Source organism: Puma concolor, chromosome A1, assembly GCF_028749965.1.
Source record: "Puma concolor isolate L17-30 chromosome A1, mPumCon1.1.hap2, whole genome shotgun sequence".
NCBI lineage: Eukaryota > Metazoa > Chordata > Mammalia > Carnivora > Felidae > Puma > Puma concolor.
The window spans coordinates 185,924,927-185,943,865 of record NC_141667.1 but is presented as its reverse complement, the minus strand read 5'-3'; positions in this window follow the sequence as shown (position 1 = coordinate 185,943,865).

Below are 18,939 nucleotides of genomic sequence, written 5' to 3'. Positions count from 1 at the left end.
TGCTGATAATAAAGAGCTTAGGAAAAATGCTATCATTGTGCACCAGGAGAAGAAACTTTCTGTTTGGATCAAAAACACACCATATACACTAAAATAATTTAGTTTTCCAGATTCTTTGCTTGCTATATAGCCAACATTGTCTTTTCACTTAAACAGTAAAATTTCTGAAGTTTTTCATTGTTCTTGGTGCTATTGTATTTTTAAAAATAAATGCTCAACAAAGCTCTAAAGGCATTTAGTAGTAAAGGAATGCTGTTAATATGTTAACAGCATTATGGAAAGTAACTGTAAAATTCCTTCCCTTTGTGGCCATGCCTCATCTAAATTTAGGAGCCATTAAATAGGATCCAGAAGCAATTGGAGTGACATTCTTGACATATTGATATAACTCTGGACAAATCAAGCTTGAAGTATGTTAATACAAATTATATTCCCCACGGTGATGTCTTGCTTTTTTTGTCACTATTATTTCTCAGGCCTCCCCAGCACATAAAATGCCACTGTGATATATTGAGCAATGAATGTCAATATTCACGCAACACTCAAAATAAAATGCTGAAAAGGAAAACAGTATGTGAATCTTACTATGAGATATATATATATATATATATATATATATATATATATATATAAAGCATTGTTATATTAATGTATAGAATTCCTCTTGGTGAAGTAGCAAAAGTAACAACTTCTGGATGTAGAAATAGGGAAAAACAAAAAGACAAAATGACATCTTCCTTGAAGAGATTAATTTAGAAAATGGCATCCTACTTGGCAAGTAACCTTGGGTTGGTGAGCCTTTGCAGGTGCATGGTACTTAAACTGCCCCTAATATTACAAAATTGGTAAAACTGTGGAATACTAAATGTGGGAAAACTGTTCCTATTATAAATTTTTCTCTGCAGTTTTGTTTCTGTTAACCATCCATTGTTGACTCACCAAGAGCAAAACTTGTACGTGACAGTCAAGGGTTTTCATATTTATTGCAATTTATAAGAGAGATTATGAAATGCAAACTACTTAGCAAAATCCAGCTGAATTAATGACCATGCTTGCCTTGTACTATGAAAACCTCAATTTATTGTCAAAATATAGAATGTATTTTAATGAACTGAGAGAAGTTATTTGAATTTGAAATTTCTACTGATAAAGTACTTTCTCATAATAGAATATTAGCTGTCCGTTTTATTAAATAAACTTTTTAAAACTAATGTTCAGTCTGTGAAGTTTCAAATTTTGCACTAAATCAATGAAATTATAAATCAGGGATATTTTTACATTTTATGGAAAATAGATTTAACTGGATATTTTAAGGAGCAAAATAAATGAATGTTATCAGAAATTATCCCACCCTAATTCATAAATATTTGGATATGTGGGAGTACTTTATTTTTAAGAAAACTTTGATCAAAAATTTTCTTCTGTTAGGTAATGAAACACTAAGTAGCAATGACTATTTGGCAGCCGATAAAATGAGTTTATTTTCTTACTTCTATTAATTTGAACTGATAAGAAGTTGGAGATAAAAGAGTATTTGTAAATAAAATAAAAGATAAGAAGTTGGAGATAAAAGAGTATTTGTAAATAAAACCATCTTCATTTACTTTCCCAAGTATTGATTCGTGGCCATTTTAAACTTATCAATTCAAGAGACATGTCTATATTAAAAGTGCTAAAAGTTATATCTTCTTTACTTTATCTTTTACGGAGATGATATGATCATCTGGAATGTTGTGTGTGTTTCCTCCACTGATGGCACAACCCAGAGTGCTGTAGCTGTCCCTTGGAAAAAAATACATTTCTCCACAAGATATCTAGGGAACATTAGATACCTTCACGTAGGCCCATCATCCCATATGTCCCAGCATGCTGCCTGTTATTGCTGCTGGTGTTGGTCAAGAATTTTATGACACTAAGACCTAAAGTGGTCACTCTTCTATACATTCCACCATGAAAGTTAAAATCTTAATGTGGAGGTTGAAAAAATTTCATGTCATAAACTATAGAAAGTACTAACAATAACAATAATAAGGCAGGCTGATGGGGGTTTGATAGAACTCCAATTTTCTTTTGAAACTTTCTCCTTGGTCTGGTTTAGGAGTGTGATTTGCATGGGCAGTGAACAGAGTTCTCACTCTTGTTAACGTGAGATAATCAGAGAAAACCCATCTTTCTTTTGGTCTACCTTTTAAGACTCAACATAGCTAACACCTTCCTTTCAAGAATTCTGTTCAGTATGTTCTCTAGTAACATAAAATTACACTCAGGAGTTGTTCAGTGCTTCCATTTTTCTGCTTGTGGAAGGAGGACTGAATGTTTCTCTTGTTGCTGGCCACTTGATAAATGGGCTGCTTGTACCATGAACTGAACATTTGCAGGATGTGAGAGATACTGGGCTTCTGGTAGTTAGTGATGGGTCCTTTTGCCTGGCCCCAGTTCTGGAGTTCAGCCAACAAAGAATTCAGAGCCAAATTCTTAAGCAAGCCAGCAAGCATTTAATGATGGTCAAAGTGAAAGTACACTCTCAAGGGGAAGAGCAAGCAGACCCAGAGGTGGCAACTGTGCCTGGGGTCAGGGTTGTCTTGTTTTTTATATTTGTATGGGTTATGGGTCATTGCTTGGGTGCTTTCTGACTAAGTTTGGCTCCAGTCATCTAATGGACTAGTTGGGAGGAGGAGTTTTTGGCTCTATATAGCCTTTGTGGGAACTGTCATGGCAATCATCCACCACAAAGGGAGGTCAGAACATCAGTGTAAATGCATTATTGTGAAACTATAGGTTGCTTTAGAGCAGTACTTATCAGGAAGATTACATGCATGTTCCATGGGGTTTTCCTTGCTATTTAAGCTCCAGAGATGGTTTGTGGTTTCTATCTTTATCAGTAGTTGGACATTTCTGTTCCCTGTTCCTATCTAGCTAATTTACTGATCTATCATAGTCAGTTGGAAAAGGTGAGAACCTGTAGGTTAGATGTCCATAAAATACATTTGGGAAGTGAGGCTAAGATGTCATGCCATGAAGTTTAGAGAGAGGTATCTAAATATATTTGCTATAGTAATTTTATAATTTGTTGTGTGATTTTAAATGGTACATTATATGACAGAGATTAATTTTCTTCCATATACTCTTAATTTGCTAAAAAAACTTACATGATTCACCAAAAGTTAAAAAATAAAATCTAGTTACATTTTAGGCTGCTATATTAGTTGAATTATAATTTCAGGAGCAGAGAAGTTAGTCTCACGGTTCTCTGTTTAGATCAATCTATACATGTATTCTTCTCAGTTTGCAGTGTAATAATTTTAGGAAATGCATTCATACACCAGAGTATGTCTAAAAGATTTCAAAAAGAATTTTGATATATTCATAAACTACAAAACTGTGAACTCTGAAGGGTAATTGCATATTTCTCATTGGATAAGATAACTTTATAATATAAGCAAGGGAAAAAAAGAAATTCCACTCATATAGAAAAGCAGTCATGTAGATACAGAGGGCAGACAAGAACAAATGAATAAAATAACTGGATTATGTATAAAATAAAATATATTTTGTACTTTTTTTAGATGTTCTAGCAGGATTCCTATCTTGATGAGGTCAAATTTGGTCTTGTGCTGTTTGTTTCTGTTCTGACTTCTTTGACTCAGAAACAAGACAGAAAACCTGTCTTCTCCTACTCCAACAAGCACAATCTAAAGTCTGTCAAGTGCAGACAGATGTGATTTCCCTCTAATATCCAGTATCATGTCCCATTGCTATTGTAAGCCTCTTTAGAAACCATAAGGAATACAATTATACTTGAACAACACTTGATTTAAATAAGGGATGCATCACTACTTTCTTACTTCTTCTTGACAATGTCAAGATCATTTTGCCTCATCCCTTTACATTGCTTTTCTCTCTGTCTGAAATACTTGCTCTCTAATTCAGTGTCCTCTAATGCTTGTCCTTTAATTCAAATTTTTGGCTCTTTCTCAGAAGCCTCCTTAACCTCTACCTGTCCATGAAATTGTATCATATTATTTTTCCATATTTAATTCAAATATAGACATCTGAAATACTGTTAATTTGTATTTTTGTTTATTACACCTTTTCAAGATTGGACGTTAACTCTGAGAATCTCATATTGCTCATTCAATGCTCTAAAGCCCAGAACAGTGCCCTGGAAATGGGAAATACTCAAATGATTGGTTGAATGAACAAAACTCAACCCATATAATAATCAAAATATAACCAGGTGTTTAAAAAATTATTAAAGGAGACAATTTCAGTGATACAAACTTTACTTAATACTTTAAAAAGAGGACTGCAAAATGGGGCAGAAGGCAGAAAGCTCTTATAGGATAAAGAAGAAAGAACAGGAAGATATAAATGGAAAATATCTGATTGGCTGGGGCCACACAGTCAACATTGTTTGGGATAAGAAGGCCCATATTTGGCATTTGAGGATTAGCTGACTAGATATACTGTGTTTCTGTTCAAGGGACATGAAAGTTATCTTTTGGTTTTTTGTCTTGGCACCCTAGACAGGTCTAGCATGTTATTTCAACACCAATATAATCTGGTTATAGTAAAATTTCTTGAAGAGTAATTTTTTTTAATTTTTATTTATTTATTTTTGAGAGAGAGACAGAGAGCATGAGCAAGGGAGGGGTGGAGAGAGAGAGAGGCACAGAATCCAAAGCAGGCTCCAGGCTCTGATGTGATAGCACAGAGCCAAATGCAGGGCTCAAACTCACAAACTGTGAGACCATGACCTGAGCTTAAAGTTGGATGCTTAACTGACTTAGCCACACGGGCACCCTGAAGAGTAATTTTTATGACAGTGTTCTCAGATATTATAATCGTACTTCACAGTAAGTTGTTTGCATTTTAGAGCTTCTACTACAAACTTGATTTAGAAATCTTAATACATACACATATGCATAACTAACTAAATATCCTAGGCCTACAAAGGTATCTTTACTTATAAAAGATTACACTGTGAGAGAAACATTGTAACTTTTCTAATATTCCAACTAGGACTTGTTACAGCAAATACCTATGAAGGGAAAACATTTCAATAAATGAGGGACATTGTTATCACACAATCCTTCAATAGTGAGAATAGGGGCACCTGGGTGGCTCAGTCGGTTAAGTGTCTGACTTCGGCTCAGGTCGTGATCTCACAGTTTGTGAGTTCGAGCCCCGCATCAGGCTCTGTGCTGACAGCTCAGAGCCTGGAGCCTGCTTCTGATTCTCTGTCTCCCTCTCTCTCTCTCTGCCCCTCCCCCTCTCATTCTCTGTCTCTCTCTCTCTCAAAAATAAATAAACATTTTAAAAAAGTGAGAATAAAACAAGCTACTCATGTTAAATCATTATCAAATTATCTTCACCAAATCTCTTTGGCTAATATTGCTGTGTATGTCCAAAAGAAACTGTTCAAGGTCTTTTCATAAAGTTTCCTTTTCTGAAAATAGATGCACATTTTTAAAGATAAACGTATTTCAAATTCAAACAGAAAATTAACTAATTCACTTCTTCTTTGTGTATTGAGAGCTACTGAGATCAAGGCATTATGCCAATTATATAATATCAGTCCTTTTTTTAAAATATTTTTAAAAAATATTTTTCATTTTCTGAGGGATAAAGATTAAACATATTAGCAAAATGTAGAAGACTGTTAATATCACATTTGTCTACTTTTTCTCTTCATTGCTTGGCATACTCACCCTCATGAAACTCATGTCCACTCTGTTCCATCCATGCTAAAGTATGGCAAACTGTATGAGCATGATATAATTGTTTTCACCAATACCTGGATTTCGCTTTGGTTGAATCACTTTTCTTCTTCAACTGTTTGTTCATCCTTCGAGACAGATCAGATGAGTTTTCATCTCTGAAGGACTCCTTGATCTCCTCATGCCTCTGTTTGTGGCATAGAACTTTTAAGAATTTTACGTGAAGTTAATTGTTTATAGATCAACTTTATAAGTATTTGAAATATAAATAATTTGTTATGATCTTTAAAAAAAAACTTTTAATGTTTATTTGTATGGGGGGTGGTGGGTGCAGAGAGAGACTGAGACAGAATCTGAAACAGACGACAGGCTCTGAGTTGTCAGCACAGAGCCCGACATAGGGCTGGAACTTAGGAGTCATGAGATCATGACGTGAGCTGAAGTCGGATGCTTAACCGACTGAGCCACCCAGGTGCCCCAAGAATTAGTTATGATCTTAATTGAATGCTGAGGAGTTAAGAGTAATGTATTATGAAATGAGAGGACATAAAAGATAAATTCCAATAGGTGAATTGGCACTAGGTTAACAAGAATATAGGTGGGCTTTCTGTCCCGTAAGGATTTATAATCCTTATACAAGGTGGGGGAGGAAGGGAGGGAGAGAGGTATATGAAAATGTATCACACAAACACAAAGGTATATTACACATTACATATCAATGATAAATTTAGTAACGCAGAAATCCAGAGGAGTGTCTATCAAAGAGGACATTGAAAGTTATTTGTGAACGAATTATGATTTAATTGTAGGGTAAGAAAAATAAGTTTCCTTCTTTTCCTCTAAGTTCCTGGCTGATATTGGACCTTGTAATTAATGACAGATAAACCAGAGAAAAAAAATTAATTACATACATTCATATGCACAGGAATCCCAAAAAGATATTAGACTTAAAAGGTGGCAAGATAGTTGAGGCTTACTTAGAAAAGGAAAGGATCTGGAGCTTCAAAGTTGCCAGACAACTGAGGATTATATACCATCCTGAGCTAAGGAAAGGAATAGGGGTCTGAGGATTCAAGCTGAGAGAAGGCAATTCACAGGAAGCTGAGGAAAGGAAACATTTGAGGAACAAAAGTTGCCCTGCAGTACAGATCAGCTGCTGAGGTGAGAAAGTGCTATCTGTTACTAGCTCTCCTCCAGGAACAGGTTCCCTTTTTAATGTAAATTGCCCTTGCACAAGGGTAACTTCTATTCTGTTTTTAGAGCTTCTCCTATGTCTGCAGCATTTCAAAATAATCAGCTCAAAATAAGCCTTCTGCCAAAGAGGCATATTTTGGAGTGGCGTATTCTGCCACTTCAGGAAGCATATTCTTTGCTTCTTTAACACAGAGAAAGGAGGGAGTATCAGGCACCAATTTAGGGGGGGATACATGAAGAAACAACATTTTACATGTAGAGTTTGGGAATAGATTACTGTTTGACTAGGCAATAATGAAGGATCAACTAGTAATGAGGAATTGGCCAGAATGAAAGGTTTCACATGATAAAATAAGAATTTTTTCATAAAAAAAGATTGCTTATTAATGTGAGGGTGATATGGACTATGCAGAACTTTGGGAATTGTGTTTTCAAGATTATATATCACCTTTCCTTCAGAAGCACCTTGAACGTCAATATTTCTACCAAGAATCTCTTTAAGGAAATCTTAAGTTTTTCCTAAAATTCACCTCAGAATTCTTTTAGGCTCTATCCACTGTCCAGTGCCAAAGCCCCTTTTGCATTATATATGTCAATGAAGAGAGAGACAGACAGATTCATTTATTTAAGGAATTGGTTTATACAAATGTGGAAGCTTAATAGGTCCAAAATCTGGTGGGTAGGCCAGTAGGCTGACATATCACGGAAGAGCTGCAGTTTGAGTCCAAAGATGGTATGCTGAAAGAATTCTTTCTTCTTCCAGAGAGGTCAGTGTTTTCTATTAAGGCTTCCAACTGATTTGAATGACGTACCTACAATATGGAGGGTAATTGCTGTACTCAAGGTTTACTGATTTAAGTACTGATTTACTTTAAAAAATACTTTCACAAAAACATCTAGAATAAGATTGATCCAATACTTGGATACCATGGTCTAGCCAAGTTGACACATCATAATAACCATCACAATCATTATCTTTGTTTTCTGTTGACCCTGTTAATCACTCTAGTTATTCAGGTAGTGATAACTAGCATTAAAATCACAGTCATAAAAAGGGGCGCCTGGGTGGCGCAGTCGGTTAAGCGTCCGACTTCAGCCAGGTCACGATCTCGCGGTCCGTGAGTTCAAGCCCCGCGTCAGGCTCTGGGCTGATGGCTCAGAGCCTGGAGCCTGTTTCCGATTCTGTGTCTCCCTCTCTCTCTGCCCCTCCCCCGTTCATGCTCTGTCTCTCTCTGTCCCAAAAATAAATAAATGTTGAAAAAAAAAATTTAAATAAAAAAAAATAAATAAATAAAGATTAAAGAAAAATTAAAAAAAAATCACAGTCATAATTAGGAAGTAATTATCATATGTAAATCAATATGTTTAAAAATTTTTTTTTAAATGTTCAGAATTCCTGATTTTATGGAGGAGAAATTTTTGAGATAAATTTAGAACTTTAATCTCAGAAAAGCCACATCTCTAGTAACGGGATTTATTAATTAACTATGTTAAATAATAATTTAATGAAACCTATTGATTTAAATATTGTAAAACATAAATATGGAACATTATATTTCTGAATTGGCTGAATAAACCAAATGTGTCTTTGCTACATTGTTACTTTTATTTTTATTTTCATTTGTGTTTATCTGCTACTTGATTACTGTCATTTCTTTTCATTATGCTATCATTTTAAAACTCATTATTTTAGCTTTTAAAACAATTTTCTCTGACTTTTATTACTTACATCGTTAGCAATACTTTTTGCTATTTAGCATTGATAAGATGATGACGGTAGTCAGCAGTGTTTAATGCACTTTTCTAACTTGTTTCTCATTATTCTTGCAGTGTGTTCTGACACCTGATAAATGCAAAACAACTTCAAAAGCACTTAGCCATGTAAATAACAGTGATAAAAGCATTATTAAAAATTTGAAATCCAGGGCTGCATTTAGTCACAGCTACAGAATGCAAAAATTATGAACCCTATCATCAATACTTAGTTGCTTGTAAATGATGACCTACGAAAAACTCATTTGATTCTGGAAAACAATTTGCATGCAAAAGCAAGTTCTGTGTGTGTGTGCATGCGTATGTGTGTGTTGAAAGTAGTTGAGAAGCAAGTGCCTCAGGAGGAAATAAAATTCATTTTTTGCTTAGCACAAGATGTGTATTTATTGTAAGATGCAATACATCATACTACTCTTTCCTAATGTTTACATTTATTTTCTCTATGAATTACATTTAATTTTTCAAGCTATTATTTGAGTGTCATATGTACCATTATTTATAATGCTATCTTCTGCAAATATTATGTCCACCCCTATTAGATTCTCTATACTTGTTGTAAGGTTAGGCCAGAGGAGATACTAGAATAAGCCAAAAAGCAATAGAAGAATTCATACACCGTGGGTGGCTACAAGGGACAAAACTTTGAGATTCATCTTTTATATGTACTTAAAAAGCCGCATTGAGAGATGTTCTCTAAAGTAAAGATGTGCACACACTTTCCATTATTTTTGAGTGCTGTTTTGTCTAAATCATCATGCCAGCCACTTCTGGCTTTTTTGTTGTTGTTGTTGCTTTAAGAGAAAATATAGTTGCTAAACCATGTCGTAATGAAGTGTATTTGGGGGATGGTTATTGGAAAATACTAGTGTTGAGAGTCCTTAGAATTAATTTTTATTTATATTCAATGATAAGAAACAGGATCCCCATTATTAAAAATAACAATCCCTATAATTGGAAATCTACTTGCCTAAAGTGCCCCATATCCAGCACTCACAAACACTCACATCAGGTCATAATTAACTTGCTTCCATTGACCATAGCATAACTGGATTGGAAATAATCTGATTTTGAATCTGAAGTATGCACCATATAACTCGGTACATTTGGATAAGACTGCTGAGTTTCCCAATGATCCTATTCCTTGAACATAATAATATTCACAGAAACATATTTAGATTTTATAAGCATACATGTTTAAAAATTTTAGAATTTATATAATGTCTGTTGTAAAGAAAGCACTTAATAAGTTGGTGGTATTATATTATTTCAAAAACTAGTACCTGTAATTTAATGTACCATCTAAGTTTTCATTAAATCAATATAGAATGCAAACTGTCTGTTCATGACATATACATATTTATGACACTTAAGAGAAAAGCAATTTTATGTACTGGTTATTCTTTTACTAATTTTTTATGTCAGCTACATCACACTGCATTTCCCACATTTTATCATAGTGTGCATTTTTCTTAGAATTTAGCAATTTATTTTAGCCATAGATTTAAATTTGCTCTCTGTTTTCAAATGATGGCATGGGGTTTTATGTAGGGAAATAATTTTCTTGGCTTTGAATACTTTGGCAAATAGATAAATATGTAATTATATAAATGTGCTTCAATATTGTCCAAGATGAATTGTGGATACTTCTGAAGAGTACTGAAATGACAAGAGAAGTGTAGACTCAGTAAAATCTGTTCAATATTCCATAATTAATATTGGTAATTATTATTATATTTATGGGTGAAATGTTAATATGGTATCTGTTTACAAGTGTAATTGTGCTGCTAGTATCTAGATTCTTTCACTCATCATTATGTTTTAGAGATTCATTTATGTAGTGTGATTGGCAATAATTTGTTCAAATTTCATATGTTAAATTTCATGGGAGAATGTCCCATTGTATGAACACAAAACATTCCACTATTTTGTTTGCTTCCAGTTTAAGTTATTTTTTAGTACAATTATAAAAAATTTTAGTTATGTAGTAGCAGGCAGTATTGATGCTAACCCATGTTCTTTGGCCCACTTCTGAGTACTGAAAGTGATGATATACCACTAACATCTATAGATTTTCATCACAAATACCTGTGAATTTTACTTGTTTTCCCAGGATCTTTTTCTAGAACTGCATGGGCATTTTCAGTACAAGCAGGACAGCTTAGTATGCCAAGACTTAAATACTGAGGGAAGCAAATGTGAAACAGTGATGGATGGAGATTGGTGGTTAGATATTCAGCTTCTGCATCTAATGGGGTTAATTCTTATATATTTTCTTTTTTTTTAGGCACAATAATCAAAAGAAGTGCTTTATTTATTTATTTATTTATTTATTTATTTATTTTGTTTATTTTTTTAAAAATAAATGAAATTTATTATCAAATTGGTTCCATACAATACCCAGTGCTCATCCCAAAAGATGCCCTCTTCAATACCCATCACCCACCCTCCCCTCCTGATGCATAGGGGCACTTGTACCCCAATGTTTATAGCAGCACTCTCAACAATAGCCAAATTATGGAAAGAGCCTAAATGTCCATCAACTGATGAATGGATAAAGAAATTGTGGTTTATATACACAATGGAGTACTATGTGGCAATGAGAAAGAATGAAATATGGCCCTTTGTAGCAACATGGACGGATCTTATGTATTTTCAATCTGATTCCTCAGAGGACCACCAACAGGATGGAGCTCCAGTTTTCCCTAGAAATAGTCAACTCACTAACACATTTATTGCCTTTAGCTTTACTACATTCCCTGCCTCAGTATCCACAGACCTTCATTTATATTTCTGGAGGCCATCTTCCACATAAAATTATTTGTATTTAAGTCCTTGTTTCAATGCCTACTTTTGGAGAAAACCCTGTCTAAGAACAACTGGTACTAGAAGTAGTATTAAAATTCAGTTTTTTAAGAATGAGATACTGTATTTTAAAGTGAGTTGGAAACAATGGCACCTTTTTTGATAGCAACTAAATGATTTAGTCATTGAGATTTCTACAAAGAAACAGAATTAGTTATACATAATTGTTGTATAATTATAACTTCTAAGATTCTTATCCCTAGTAATTTGAGAAGAGATACATTTGGAAAGTGAAGCTTTCACAATTGAAAATTATGAGTCCACTATTATTTAAAAATGCAATTTAAGAATAAATATAAGAAAAAATAAATATAAGAATTAAGAAAACTGAAGACCAAATCTATCATGGATATGAATGTAAAAATCCTCAATAAAATGTTAGCAAATTTAATCAAAAAAGTACAAAAAGAATTATACACCACAATCAAGGTTTACCCAATGTGCAAAGCTGGTCCAGCATTACAAAATCAAATTATATACTCTGTCACTTCAACAGACTAAAAAAAAAAAGCCATTGATCATATCAATAGATGCAGAAAAATAATTTGAAAATATCATGCCCCATTCATGATAAAAACCCTCAGTAAACTAGAAATGTAGAACTCCCTCAACTTGGTTAAGACTGCCTACAAAAAAACAACAGTTAACATTATGCTTAATGCCAAGAAACTTGATAAGCTTTCCTTCTAAGATCAGATACAAGGCATGGGTGTCTGCCAACTACTCCTTTTCTGTACTCCTAGAAATTCCTGCTAATTCAATAAGGCAAAACAAAACAAAACAACAACAACAACAACAACAACAACAACAAAAAAAACAGGAAAGAAAAGGCTAAAAGGCAGACAGATTGGAAGGAAGTCATAAAGCTGTGTTTGTTCACAGATGACATGAATGTCAATGTCAGTGTAGGAAATCAAAAGAATCAACCAATATTATTAATAATAATAATAATAATAATAATAATAATAAAATTAACAAAACTATTAAGTAGTTATAGCAAGCAAGGTTAGTGTAATACAGGATACGAGGTTAGTATGCAAAAGTCATTTGCTTTCCTCTATACAAGATTACCTCATTTTATTGAACTTCACTTTATTGGGCTTTGCAGATACTCTGTTTTTACAAATTGAAGGTTTGTGGTAAACCTACATGGAACAAGTCTGTTAGCACCATTTTTTTTCTAAGCATTTGCTGACTTCTTTTCTCTGTATCACATTTTGATAATTCTTACAATATTACAAACAATTTCATTATTATTTTTTTTAACAATTTCATTATTATTAAATTTGTTATGGTGATTTGTGATCAGCAATCTTTGATGCTACTATTAAAATTGTTTTGCAGTGCTATGAACCAGACCCATATAAGACAGCAAACTTAATCAATAAATGTTCTGTGTGTCCTGACTGCTCCGCTGACCAGCTGTTCCTCCATCGTTCTTCCTCTCCTTGGGAGTCTCTGTCCCCTAAAACACATCAATATTGGAATTAGGCCAATTAATAACCTTACGACAGCCTCTAAATGTTCAAGTGAAAGGAATAGTTGCACATTTCTCACTTTAAATCTAAAGCTAGAAGCAATTAAAACATACTGAGGAAGATATATTGAAAGCTAAGACAGGCCAAAAGCTAGATCTCTTGCACCAAAAAGATGGTGAGTACAAAGAAAAGTTCTTGAAGAAAATTAAGGTGCTGCTTTGTTGGACACATGAATGATAAGAAAACAAAACAGACTTATTGCTGATATGGAGAAAGTTTTAGTGGTCTGGATAAAATAGACCAGGAGGATCAATTCCCTGAAGCCAAAGTCTAATCAGAGCAAAGTTCTAACTCTTTTCAATTCTGTGAAGGCAGAAGGAGGTGAGGAAGCCACAGAAGAAAAGTTTAAAGCTAGTAGAAGTTGGTTCATGAGGCTTAAGAAAAGAAGCCAAGTTCATAACTAAAGTGCAAGCTGAAGCAGCAAATGCTGATGTAGAAACTGCAGAAAGTTATCCAGAAGATCTAGCTAAGATAATTAATGAAAGTGACTAAATGGATTTTCAGTGTAGACAAAACAGCCTCCTACTGGAATTAGAAGCCATCTTAAAACTTTCATAGCTAGAGAGGAGAAGTTAGTGCCTGGCTTCAAAGCTTCAACGGACAAACAGACTCTTTTGTTAGGGGCTAATGCAGTTGGTAACTTTACTTGAAGCCAGTATTTATTTATCAGTCTGAAAATCCTGGAACCCTTAAGAATTATGCTAAATCTGGGGTGCCTGGGTGGCTCAGTCGGTTGAGCATCCAACTTCAGCTCAGGTCGTGATCTCACGGTTCATGGGTTTGAGCCCTACATCAGGCTCTATGCTGACAGTTCAGATCCTAGAGCCTGCTTTGGATTCTGTCTCCCTCTCTCTCTGTGCTCCTCCCCCACTCACATTCGGTCTCACTCTGTCTCTCAAAAATAAATAAACATTAAAAAAATTTTTTTTTGAAAGAATTATTCTAAATTTACTCTGCTTGTGGTATAAATAGGACAATAAAGGCTGGATGACAACATATCTATTCACAACATTGTTTTACTCACTCTTTTAAGCCCACCATTCAGACTTCCTGCTCAGAAAAAAAGATTACTTTCAAAATATTACTGTTCATTGACATTGTGCCTGGTCACTTAAGAGTTCTGATGGGTATGTACATGGAGATCCATGTTTTTTCATGCCTGCTAACACAATATCCATTCTTCATGTCAGGTTTCAAGGCATGATTTTAACTTTCAAATCTTATAATTTAAGAAATAAATTTTGTAAGGTTCTAGGCTGCATTATATAATGATTCTTGTGATGTATATGGGCAAAGTCAACTGAAAACCTTCTGGAAAGGATTTACAATTCTAAATGTACTATTAAAAAGCATCAATGATTCATGGGAAGAGGTCAAAATATCAACATGTACAAAAGTTTGAAATAAGCATCATTCAGAATAGAAGGAGAGATAGTTTTACAAACAAAAATTAAAGGAGTTTGTGACCACTAAACCAACCCTGAAAGAAATATTAATGGGGACTCTTTGAGTGAAAAGACCCAAAAGTGACAAAGACTAGAAAGGAACAGAGAAAATCTCCAGAAACAATGACAAAACAAGTAATAAAATGACACTAAGTACATTTTTATTAATAATCACTCAGAATGTAAATGGACTAAATGTTCCAATCAAAAGACATAGGGTCTCAGAATGGATAAAACACAAGACCCATCTATATGCTACCTATAAGAGACTCATTTTAGATGTAAAGACATCTGTAGATTGAAAATGAGGAGATGGAGGGTCGCCTGGGTGGCTTGGTCGGTTAAGCGTCCGACTTCGGCTCAGGTCATGATCTCACGGCCCGTGAGTTCGAGCCCCCCGTCGGGCTCTGTGCTGACCGCTCAGAGCCTGCAGCCTGTTTCAGATTCTGTGTCTCCCTTTCTCTCCGCCCCTCCCCTGTTCATGCTCTGTATCTCTCTGTCTCAAAAATAAATAAACATTGAAAAAAAAAAAGAAAATGAGGAGATGGAGAATGATTTACCATGCAAATAGATATCAAAAGAAAGCTAGAATAGTAATACTTAAGTAATACTTCTATCAGAGAAGATAGATTTTAAAACAAAAACTGTAAGGAGAGATGAAGAAGGGCACTATAACATTATAAAGGGGAATACCAACAAAAAGACCTAACAATTGTAAATATTTATGCCCCCAACATGGGTTACCCAAATATATAAAATAATATCAAAGATAAATGAACTCATTGATAATAATACAGTAATAATAGACGACATTAACATCCCACTTACAACAATGGACAGATCATCTCAGCAGAAAATCAGCAAGGAAACCATGACTTTGGATAACACACTGGACCAGATGTACTTAAAAATTTACACAGAACATTTCATCCTAAAGTAGCAGAATACACATTCTTTTCATGTGCACATGGGAGATTCTCAAAAACAAATTACATATTGGGTCACAAATCAACCCTCAACAAGTACAGAAAGATTGAGATCAGACCATGCATATTTTCAGACCACACTACTATGAAACTTGAAGTGAACCACAAAAAAAAATCTGGAAAGACCATAAATAGATTTCTATCTTAGAATCTGTGCTCAGAGAAATTATGTTGTCAAATAAGAACATCTTTGCAAAAAAAGAGTAACTAAATTTATGACCCACTTCAAATATGAAAAATAAAATGAAGCTTTATAGTTGGAATCTCCAAAATTAAAACTATATATATAATTCATTATATTTAGATAAGAAGAACACTTATATGACAGAATATGACATACACACAAAACAAACTGGGACCATTAGGAATTGATATGTGCATATTCTCCTTTATACTAAAGTTTTAATGACAGTAAAACATTTGGGGTTCTGTAGGCTTACTCATTCAGTTTGCATCTGGTTGTGATTTATATTCACATGGCCATTATATTATAAATAATTAGATCTGTGTTATCCAATACTATAGCCATTAACCACATGTGGCTATTAATTTTATATTAAGTTAAAACTAAATATAGGTAAACAATATTTAATTCCACATTTCCATAAGCCACAAGTCAGGTGTTCAATAGCCACATGTGGCTGGTGGTTACATGTAGTAGATAGAGTTTATTTACAGGTAGACTGAAAAACTCTATTATTTGTCTTTGGGGATGGTTAGATATCTGTTTACTCTGGACCAAGATAAGATCAGTAGGATTTTTATGTTCTGTTAAAAGACTGAAACTCTCCTGGCAACCTCCAGACAGGTTTTTTTGTTTTTTGTTTTTGAGGTTTTGTTTTGTTTTGTTTTGTTTTGTTTTGTTACTAAAAGTCTCAACTGGTCTAACCCATTTATCATCCTGGCCTGATTAAGTACCAGGGAAGTATAAAAACCCTCCTTGGAACTTCCAAACTCAAGGAAAACCAAAATTCCTCATGGCCCATGGTGATTCTATCCAGTGATCTTTCTCTTTTCTTTTCTTTTCTTTTCTTTTCTTTTCTTTTCTTTTCTTTTTTCTTTTCTTTTCTCTTTTCTCATTTTCTTCTCATTTCATTTTTCTCTTTCTCTCTCTCTCTCTCTCTCTCTCTCTCTCTCCCTCCCTCCCTTTTTCTCTTCCCTCCCTTCCTTATTTACTCTAGAAAGAGACAGAGAGAAGGAGGGCAGATATGCCATGTACAAATAGAAACCCTGTACAGCACATATACAAATGAATGCCTGGGAAGTTGGCACATGAGATAGCTTTCAGAACTCTGATGCTTCCTGCATTCTGTTTCTCTTGCTGTATGCACCATATGCTTTGTCTTTAAATAAAAAATCTTATGCTCTGTGGGATTTTTTCAAATACTTCAACTTGAAAAATGCTTATATTACCATACTACCTACTGGTTACATAATACTTCCATCATTACAGGCAGAACATAGACATTTAGACATATGTTAATTTTTGAAATTTAGAAGTAACTATAAACTGACAACAAAAACAAAACAGTGCTTTTAAAATCTTGTCAACATAAAAATAGCAATACAGGTGTGAGAAAAATGTTAAATTTACATTACATGAAAGGGGCGCCTGGGTGGCTCAGTCGGTTAAGCGTCTGACTTTGGCTCAGGTCATGATCTCACAGTCCGTGAGTTCGAGCCCCATGTCAGGCTCTGTGCTGACGGCTCAGAGTCTGGAGTCCGCTTCGGATTCTGTGTCTCCCTCTCTCTCTGCCCCTCCCCTGCTCATGCTCTGTCTCTCTCTGTCTCAAAAATAAATAAAAACATTAAAAAATATTTTTAAATAAAAAAAATTTACATTACATGAAAAACAATCTAAACAATCTAAAATAAATAATAAAATGAATAAGGTTTAAATATAAAATAAAGTTTCGTAAAGCTAATACTCAGTAGGATGGTAAAATATCATTATATTTTATATTTAGAAAATATGTAGCCTAAATTGTTATCTTGGCAAATGTTATATTCAAAGTTGTAAGAACAATTTACAGAAAACTTAAAACTGAAACTATATACATATATATATTATATATATATATACACACACACTATATACACACTCTACTATAATATATATATTATATATATAAACACAATATATATAGTGTATAACTAAGTGTATATATAGTGTATAACTATATATTATATATATTTTACTATATACTATATATACTATTATATAGTATATATTATATATTATTATATATTATACTATATATACTATATATACTATTATATAGTATATATATACTAATATATACTATTATTAAATATAGTATATATATACTAATAGATACTGATATATATAATATATACTATATTATATATACTATATATATAATATATACTCTATTATATATACTATATATATAATATATACTATATATACTATATATATAGTATATTATATATACTATATATACTATAATATATACTAATATATACTAATAGATACTATTAGTATATAGTATATATATACTAATATATACTATATATACTATATATTATACTATATATTATACTATATATATACTATATATTATACTATATATACTATATATACTATATATTATACTATTATACTAGTATATACTAGTATATAATAGTATATACTATTATATACTATATATTTTACACTATATTATATACTATATATACACTCTATGTATCTATCTATGTATCTATCTTTACCTTTGGGAAGAAAAAAGAAGTGGGAAACAAAAGTATTTCTAATTGTTAAATCATAAACTTTGATCAGAGATATTGCATAGTGAAAATATTAGCACTCCACATTTTTGTTATATATACTATCAGAATCATGAAGCCTCTTTATCAAATACCAAGAATTCTATTTACTCAGAAAGACACTTGGTAGTGCTCGTCCCCATGCCCCAGTTTTCCATATGATAGCAAAACAAATGGATGATGTACCTGCATAAGCAACTGGGTTTGCACCACAGAAGAGGAACACCAAAATTATGAGAATTCGTGCTTATATAGGACAGCATAACTGCTCCTGCTTCTGTCAAGGAAAGGGCAGTGGGGGGCAGAGAGAAAGAGAGAGAGAGAGAGAGAAAGAGAGAGAGAGAGAGTGTGTGTGTGTGTGTGTGTTTACCTTAGTATGTGAAAATAAATGAATAAATAAGTAAATAAATAAATTCTTTCTGAGAAGGAAAGGAAAAGATGTTTACTGTCTCTGAATGTAAGCAAGTGGTTCTGGGGATGGGTCTTTAAATCTGTTCAGAGCAATTCACTGTCTCTAATTTCCAAGGTATCTTTACCATTCAATCATCCATTAATCCAGGTTGTTAGTACACTTCTCAGAGAGCTCAGATCTTGCAGAAATGTGAAAATATTTATGGAGTGTGGTTTTTCCAAC